General features: G+C 36.9%; 1 long non-coding RNA gene across 1 annotated transcript; it reads left to right on the top strand.

Moving 5' to 3' along the window:
- The first annotated feature begins 964 nt into the window (after positions 1 to 964).
- Positions 965 to 6227, top strand: LOC147506093 (uncharacterized). Its single transcript, XR_015193578.1, has 2 exons — positions 965 to 2312; positions 5751 to 6227. It is a non-coding gene; the product is annotated as an uncharacterized LOC147506093 (long non-coding RNA).
- Positions 6228 to 7131: the final 904 nt, after the last annotated feature.

The raw sequence follows: 7131 nt of genomic DNA, 5'->3' as shown, positions 1-7131 counted from the left end.
CAATTGTAATATGAACAAAGAATATTTATGGTTCATGACTATGAATATTCATTGTTCATAGTACAGTATGGACTATGAACACTCATTGTTCATAGCTCAAAAGGAACTCCCAAAAATCAATGTTCATAGTCTAATATCTCATTGTTCATAGCTCAATTGGAAACTCCCCGATATTCATAGCTCTTAAGAAGTTTTAGTAGAGAAAGTTGAAACTTGCTTTGCTTGGATTTCAGAGCTGATGTTGCTTGGACTTATATCTTTAATGTTGGGACAATGGACAAAATCGATTTATGAGATTTGCATTGATTATTCTCTTTTCAATAGTTGATTTTATCTCTGTTCAGAGGAGGATTTTGGCCTTACTGAACATTTCTTTATTACTAATTCAAAGTTATCTAGTTCAAATTGTACGGCTACAACCTTTGCTCCCAAGAATTTGCCATCCCATCTTTGGAGAGGTAACTATTAGCTTCCTTCTACTGTAGTTGGTTGTTGATTCAATTAAGCAAGTTTCACTTGGTTTACTAGTTTCTTCTTGCAGGGTCACAAACCATTTGTTTCCCAAGAAGTTCTGGAACAACTTCATCGTTTTCTGTTTGTTCTTGGGATTACTCATGTATTGTATAGTTGTGTAGCAGTTGGTCTGGCTATGATTAAGGTACAACTTACATTTCCACATGCAAGAAAGGGGTTTTGGGTTTTTCCACCGGTAATTTTGTTTATTAACAAGAAAGTGTCAAAGTGATTTAAAAACAATAAAAAGGGTCGGGCCAATTTATTCTGTCTTTAAGGGTTATTAAAATTTAAAAATTTTGTTGACTATTTAAACGTGGAAATTGGGTTTGTAAGGGATAAAAAAAAAATAACATGTCCTCTAGAGTCGTTTTGAAACTAAATTGGGCCTACGGGCTAATTTCTTGATTTTTTTGGGGTGCTCTTAATATTTCCATTTTTCCGGGGTGGCTCTAAACCCATATATCCCTATAAAATGACAGTAAAACCCTCGTTGGCTTCATTTCTTGCAATTCATGCTGGACTGTCTCTATCGATTTCAAAAGCAATTCACGCTGCTCCTCAAAACTCATTATATTTTGTAAGTTGTTCTAACTGTTCAATTCTTCCCCTTTTCTTTTGCAATGTTGCATGCACTTGTTCATAGAACTTTGCAACAAACTAGACCAGTAACTACTGTACTTCATTTTAATTTCCATTGCCATTGTTTTACATCAAATTCACCAAACCCCAGCACGTCTTTAACAGTAGAGTATCTTATGAACTCATGTGGATTACCACTTAAAACAGCTCTGTTAACATCCAAGAAACTCAACTTGAAAACCACTGAAAACCCAGACTTAGTCCTAAGTTTATTAAAAAACCATGGGTTGACTCAAAACTCCATAACTAAACTCATTTCTAGAAACCCTATTATACTAAATGCTGATGTCAACAAAACAATCAAGCCCAAGATTGATTTTTTAACTAGTTTGGGTGTTTCTGGCTCTAGGCTAGTTAAGATTCTCACAACTGTTCCAAAGTTTCTACATTATAGTTTGGAGAACCGAATCATTCCTTCTATCAATTTCATCAAGAGTTTTACTGATACCAATGAACAGTTTCTTGCCATTTTGAATCGACCGAGTAGGATTTTTCATATTAAGCTTGAGAATGTAATGGGGCCTAATATTGCGATTTTGCGGGATCATGGTGTTCCAAAATGCAATATTATGAAGCTGTTCATGATCAATCCTTGGCCGTTGTCTTTGAAAAACGATCGTTTTAGGACAATAGTTTACAAAGTTAAGGAAATGGGATTTGATTTATCAAGTTCTATGTTCGTTCGTGCAATTTTTGTAATGTCTGGTATAAGTAAATTGAATTGGGAAGAGAAATGGGCATTTATGCGCAAATTGGGATTTTCTCATGCGGAGAGTCTTTCAATGTTTAAGAGGCAACCTGGTATTTTCGTACTTTCAAAAGAGAATGTGCAAAGCAGGGTCGAGTTTTTCACTGTAAAACAAAATTTTGAACTGTCGGATATTGCGAAAGATCCAGTGATACTTGCTCTTAGTCTTGAGAAAAGGATCATTCCTAGGTGTAATGTGCTGGAAGTTCTGTACTCAAGCGGTTTGATGGGGAGATTGAATGCAAGTTCAGTCACTGGAGCGTTGAAATTAAATGAGGAGAAATTCATAAAGAAGTATGTCACTAAGTACCAAATGACAGTCCCTGAGATAGTAAATGCATACAAAATCCAGATTGGGCTTGCAGAATTGAAAGAGTGAGATGGGATTTTCAAGATGTAGAAAGTTGTGGTATGTATTCATTTTCTTTGTGGTTTTTTGTCCTTAACAAACTATATCCATCCTACTTTTAATTGCCAGGGTAAATGTGAAGAATGAAAGTAATTTCATATAATCTTACTTTGTTTTCACTAGATTGTACTTATAAATTTTAAGCTCTGCAATTTGTGTGCAGTGTCACTATGTATCTCACTATCCCCTCTACTTTAATTGTGTTTATAATTAATGGGCCCTGAAATTCTCTTTCAAATTCTGACTTTCTGGAGTGGTTTTCAAAGCATACTAAAATGTAGTATTAGCATTTTATTAGCATTTCAGTAAATGGGCAAGACATGTTATCTGTTTTTCATCTTCATATGGTGCTTGACGCTATAGGAATAAACTTTCTCAAGGGTGGATAATTATTTGAATACAAAAGTTGCAAAATTAGGTTTGTGTGCAGTTGTGCACTATTCGGTCAGTGCCCATTTGGACACATGATAGAGTTTGAACGCTAAAGATGCACTCTCTAATATGCAATGAAACACTGGAATCAGGCCTCAGTGACTCCATGTACCTGGCACGCACCACCAGCTAGGAGAGATGGTTAGTTATTCTAACCTAGCAGGAACTGGAACTGAGTCAATGAGTGCTGAAACAGATCCACTACTAGGTTGACACAATCTTAAGATATTAGAAAGTGTCTAGAAGCTAGAATCTCCAACTTATTCCTCATCGACCATACTCTCAATGGAAGTCTAGCTGCTCAAGTAGGCAATTAGGTCCGATCCTCTATTCTCTCTGAAGGAACCTTCTTAATTTGTAGTGATCCTCAACTAAATAGGAAGGAGGGTCACTGCCTATATTAAAGGCCAAGGCTCTACCACTAAACTACGAACAAGAGGATGGGTAGTGATTCCTCCCTAGTTTGTTCCCACCCTAATCTCTTTTTGGTCTCTTATGTTCTCTTCTTCTTCGTCAGTTGTGCACTTTGCTTTCAGGTGGTGTACAGGGATTGTGAGGTAACCAGAATTTATCCTCACATTAGTCTCCTTTCTTGGTAGCATCATTGAAAATTCACGAAGTCATGAAGTTGAACCCCATTTAGGTGTTTTTGGCGATTGAATGGAAATAACCTTTTTTAATTCCATTTCTTCTTCCAAATTGTGGCGCAAAGCCCAAATAGAGCTTCAGTGAAAAGTTCCTGAAATAAAATTTAATGTATAGGCTCCATGAAGTCATGAACACGGGTATGCATAGTATAGGATTATAGACTATAGTTGATGGGGATTTTACGGGTAAGCTGTTTCCTTTCTAGATGATTACGGGTTCCAGTATTCAACTTGTATGACAAATAATTATGTTATTAAGTACAAGAATAACAAAAACTAGCCCCTGAAGACGGAATTGTATATTATAAAATAGCAACCACCGTATGTATGGTTTTGTTCTTTATACTGCGGTGACTGCTATTTTGAACACTTGACTAGCAAGGAGATTATATCCAGCAAAAATCGAACCTCAGATCATTTCGTATTGATTCACGTTTGCATTTTGTTAAGTGTAATTTGAGTTCTTATTGTACACTATGATTTTTGTTTCAGCATATGGACGTAATTAGGTTTGATTGTTCTCGTCGCTTTAGCTTTTGCTCTCTGTTTGCTGTTTGATACTAGATTGGCTTTTTTAATAATAAATGTCCTCGGAAAAGTGAGTCTCCCAAGTGACAAATCAGCGAGTAACCACTAGTCTTTTAACACAAACGAGTTTTGAAATGCTCAAGGATTGTACATATACCATTTCTAACTAAGGTTTCTTCTATACCCTGATATGCTTCTTTTGAAGCCTAAGAATATAATCAATTAACATAGTTACAACTCCATGATATGCCACTTTCGTAGCTATATGTTTGTAAGGAGGAGATTTTAAGGTCTTCAGCCCAAGAATTAGTAGTGCAACTAAAAAATAGTAATAATTTTCTTTTTGATATGTTGTGTCCTCGTGTCTGACTTATATAGGTCGTCGTGTCAGACATTGACACACTTATCTGTCTCCCTGTTACTAAGGTTGAACCCTGAGTGGGTGCAACAACATTTTGTTACAAGAAGTTGCTCTCTGTTTGCTGTGTGATACTAGATTGGCTTTTCTAATAATAAATGTCCTCAGAAAAGTGAGTCTCCCAAGTGACAAATCAGCGAGTAACCACTAGTCTTTTAACACAATCGAGTTTTGAAATGCTCAAGGATTGTACGTATACCATTTCTAACTAAGGCTTCTTCTATACCCTGATATGCCACTTTTGAAGCTTAAGAATATAATCAATTAACACAGTTACAACTCCATGATATGCCACTTTCGTAGCTATATGTTTGTAAGGAGGAGATTTTTAAGGTCTTCAGCCCAAGAATTAGTAGTGCAACTAAAAAATAGTAATAATTTTCTTTTTGATATGTTGTGTCCTCGTGTTTGACTTATATAGGTCGTCGTGTCAGACACCGACACACTTATCTGTCTCCCTGTTACTAAGGTTGAACCCTGAGTGGGTGCAACAACATTTTGTTACAAGAAGTTGCTCTCTGTTTGTTGTGTGATGCTAGATTGACTTTTTTAATAATAAATGTCCTCAGAAAAGTGAGTCTCCCAAGTGACAAATCAGTGAGTAACCACTAGTCTTTTAACACAAACGAGTTTTGAAATGCTCAAGGATTGTACATATACCATTTCTAACTAAGGCTTCTTTTATATCCTGCTCTGTTGTATAGGTACGCCCTAATTTCCTCGTATTTGCATTACCCGTGTCGTGCGTTGGACGGATCTTGGCGGACTGGACACCGGACACAAGCAAAACAGTACCCTAATTCTCAGATCTTGCCGTGTCCAAATCGTCGTACCCGTGTCCAAACCAGACACTCCGTCCCGTACCCATACAACACAGATACCCTAATATGCCACTTTTGAAGCCTAAGAATATAATCAATTAACATAGTTACAACTCCATGATATGCCACTTTCGTAGCTATATGTTTGTAAGGAGAAGATTTTTAAGGTCTTCAGCCCAAAAATTAGTAGTGCAACTAAAAAATAGTAATAATTTTCTTTTTGATATGTTGTGTCCTCGTGTCTGACTTTTAGTAGGGTTCAGCTTGGTATGTGCCATGTGTCAAATTGATGATACACGTCCCAGTTTTTAAATTTCAATGAGTTGTCTTCTTTCTTGTGTCTCACCTTAGTTCGGCGACTGGGATTCATCCTATGGGCACGAGTTGGGTAAGATTCATACTCAAGTCAGATTAATATGTTTGTCCTTGGTTGATACTTGAGTCAGATTTTATATTCGGATCACACCTGCTAGGCATTGGATTTGGACTTGGGTGATAAATCATCTCTTCCTGGTTTTTTTTAGCAACAGATTTGCTATAGGCATTGGATTTGGACTTGGGTGATAAACCATCTCTTCCTGGTTTTTTTTAGCAACAGATTTGGATGGTGTGTACTGCTGATTATTCCAACTAATCTGTCATTACAAGAAGCAACAGTGTTTGCAGGAACACAAGATGTCTAGCAGCGGCATTTTCCTTTTTCTGCAGGCTCAAACTGGAATGGAAGTGATTGTCCAATCTCCTAAAGTAGGATAAACTTTGCTAGCAGTAGTCGGTCATGGTATGATATTGTTTGGGTTCGCGGTACTGAAAATAAATGTGAGACATTTTCATGCGTGTCAACAAACTTGTGTATCTCTATAGCTGCAGACCCTTTGAGCCATGATTATGTTTACTGGATCAAATGGTAAAAGAAGATTGGGGCAGGAGCCTGCAGCTAATGTATTACATCTGTAGCGTTTGTGATTTTTCTATACTTACGTATATTGTTTATGTTTTTGTACATGTGAAATCACCTTTGTAATTCTTTTGTCTTGATGAAAGCATAGTTTATTGAACTCTTACAAAATAGCGTGATCTGTGCCTGAAGGCACTGGCCATGGTCCGTTTTTTGCTGACGAATACTGCTAATACTGCTAGTATATCTAGCACCTTGTTGGAATCCCAAGATTAAATATTCAAGAAGAGGAAAGTAACATGAAGTCTTTGATGCTCTTGACTGAAGCTTATCTCAAGTCTCTAGGGATGCCAATGGTTCAAAATGATGCCCTTCAGAATTTGGATCAACTAAAGGCTTGAGTTTGTTATTTGCTCTTCATTGAAGAGTTTCGAACACATGAGAAAATGGCTATCAAATTTGCATAGTGGACAAGGGTAAAATCCTCGGTAGTAATATAGACCTGGGTAGTAAATAGAGTCCGAATTTGTGGACAGACTTGTCCACAAACAGTACATTTCTATTAGTTAAATCCATTTTTGGGCAGTAACACAGTTTTTTTGGGCAGCCATTTCACCAATCAGAAGCTGAGGTCTTGTGGACAGCAAACAGTTTCCTGTCCACAAACTTATTCTGTAGTAAATACCATAAAATTAGGCTAGAGGAGTTAGAGCATCTCTAGGCTCAAATTCTTCAAATTTGAAGAAAAACTTCGAAATTTCTGGGAATTCCATATCTAGGTGGCCTCAAATTGGTCTTGCATCACCTTTTGTTTGTTATAAATTTGGCAATTTGAATCTGGAGATCTTGAGCGACATTGGTAATGTCGCCCCATTTTTTTTTTTTACTTTGACCAAAAGACAGCGCCCGATTACCACACCACTACTAATGTCGCGTAAGTTTTTTTTTTTTTTTTTTTTTTTTTTCAATTTGTTGCGGCGATGGGAAATCGCGTGAGTTTTTTTGAACTTGGGGCAATTGATTGGTAATGTTAGCGACATTGATCTCTTGGCGTCGTCGGTACCAATGGCGTGGT

Source organism: Coptis chinensis, chromosome 4 (assembly GCF_015680905.1).
Source record: "Coptis chinensis isolate HL-2020 chromosome 4, ASM1568090v1, whole genome shotgun sequence".
Lineage (NCBI taxonomy): Eukaryota > Viridiplantae > Streptophyta > Magnoliopsida > Ranunculales > Ranunculaceae > Coptis > Coptis chinensis.
The sequence above is the reverse complement of the archived record's forward strand: the minus strand, read 5'-3'. Positions and strand labels throughout refer to the sequence as shown.